A 2450-nucleotide genomic window follows, 5' to 3' on the forward strand; every position below is an offset into this window, starting at 1 on the left:
CACCCACCCAGTCACTGTCACCCTGTCACCCAGTCACTGTCACCCACCCAGTCACTGTCACCCACCCAGTCACTGTCACCCTGTCACCCAGTCACTGTCACCCACCCACCCAGTCACCCACCCAGTCACTGTCCCACCCTGTCACTGTGTCCCACCCTGTCACTCTTCCCACCCAGTCACTGTTCCCACCCAGTCACTGTGTCCCACCCCGTCACTGTCACCCACCCAGTCACTGTCACCCACCCAGTCACTGTCACCCACCCAGTCACTGTCATAGTCACTGTCACCCACCCAGTCACTGTCACCCACCCAGTCACTGTCAAGTCACTGTCACCCACCCAGTCACTGTCACCTACCCACCCACTGTCACCCACCCACCCAGTCACTGTCACCCAGTCACTGTCAAGTCACTGTCACCCAGTCACTGTCAAGTCACTGTCACCCACCCACCCAGTCACTGTCACCCACCCAGTCACTGTCACCCACCCACCCAGTCACTGTCACCCACCCAGTCACTGTCACCCTGTCACCCAGTCACTGTCACCCACTGTCAGTGTCACTGTCACCCACCCACCCAGTCACCCACCCACCCAGTCACCCACCCACCCAGTCACCCACCCACCCAGTCACTGTCCCACCCTGTCACTGTGTCCCACCCTGTCACTCTTCCCACCCAGTCACTGTGTCCCACCCCGTCACTGTCACCCACCCAGTCACTGTCACCCACCCAGTCACTGTCACCCACCTATCCACCCAGTCACTGTCACCCTGTCACCCAGTCACTGTCACCCACCCACCCAGTCACTGTCACCCACCCACCCAGTCACTGTCAGTGTCACTGTCACCCACCCAGTCACTGTGTCCCACCCAGTCACTGTGTCCCACCCAGTCACTGTGTCCCACCCCGTCACTGTCACCCACCCAGTCACTGTCACCCACCCAGTCACTGTCACCCACCCACCCAGTCACTGTCATAGTCACTGTCACCCACCCAGTCACTGTCACCCACCCAGTCACTGTCACCCACCCAGTCACTGTCACCCACCCACCCAGTCACTGTCATAGTCACTGTCACCCACCCAGTCACTGTCACCCACCCAGTCACTGTCACCCACCCACCCAGTCACTGTCACCCACCCAGTCACTGTCACCCAGTCACTGTCACCCACCCAAGGGGAGTGAGGTGCAAGGGGGGGAGAGTGATGTGAGGTGCAAGGGGGGGAGAGGGATGTGAGTTGCAAGGGGGGGAGAGGGATGTGAGGTGCAAGGGGGGGAGAGGGATGTGAGGTGCAAGGGGGGGGAGAGGGATGTGAGGTGCAAGGGGGGAGAGGGATGTGAGGTTCAGGGGGGGAGAGGGATGTGAGGTTCAAGGGGGGAGAGGGATGTGAGGTGCAAGGGGGAGAGGGATGTGAGGTGCAAGGAGGCAGAGGGATGTGAGCTGCAAGGAGGCAGAGGGATGTGAGCTGCAGGGGGGAGGGATGTGAGCTGCAGGGGGTGGTGGGATGTGTGTGGGGTGTAGGGGGGTATTGTGTGTTTGATGTGGAGGGGGGTATTGTGTGTTTGATGTGGAGGGGTGTATTGTGTGTGGGTGAGGGGGAGAGATGGGGGTATGAGAGATAGATGGGGAGTATCGCAATGGTTGATAGTGTTGGGTTCTGGGGGAGATATGAGGATGATGATGGGTGCTGGAGGAGAGATGATGATGATGATGATGATGATGATGATTTTACCCGTGCGGCCCAATTTATTTTTCCTTGGAGCAGTTCGGCCCTTCGCACTTTACGAGTTGTGCAGGCCTGGATTAGATGTTACCTCATGGGCTCTTTCCACCTAATCTTTAAAACAGGTCTAAATGGTTAATTAAAATACAATAATGGTCACAATATTAAACACATACACTCACACACACATACAAACACAAACACATACAAACACACACACACACACACACACACACACACACACACACACACACACACACACACACACACACACACACACACACACACACACACACACACACACCTTTTCTGACTGTGAATTTGGTCAGTGGACACTTGTCCTGATTTCCCCTTTTGAACTTCACTTCTATCTATGGAGAAGTCCTAAATCAGACAGCCTTTGGATGGCACTGTAAACACCAGATGCAGACACCAACTAAAGAAGGAGTTATACTGTACATGTTTACAGACAAGTAGGGTACAAACTGGTAACGTGGGTTCACCCCCCCTCTTTTGTGGACAAACACGCTTTTGTGTTTGCTGCTAGCCATCTCAACAGTGCAAGAGTTAAATCAGTGACAGAAGCAGGTAAGAAAGTAATATATAGTAACAGGCAGAAAGAAAGCGTGCCTCCTGTAGACTACACTCTCAGTATAATGTGCTTCTTGGATGCTGTTCAGATAATGCAAAGGGAAAAGCAGGCTTTGGACACAGTGCTGGAAAAAGATT

This window comes from Ascaphus truei, chromosome 2 (genome assembly GCF_040206685.1).
Source record: "Ascaphus truei isolate aAscTru1 chromosome 2, aAscTru1.hap1, whole genome shotgun sequence".
In the NCBI taxonomy this organism is placed as follows: domain Eukaryota; kingdom Metazoa; phylum Chordata; class Amphibia; order Anura; family Ascaphidae; genus Ascaphus; species Ascaphus truei.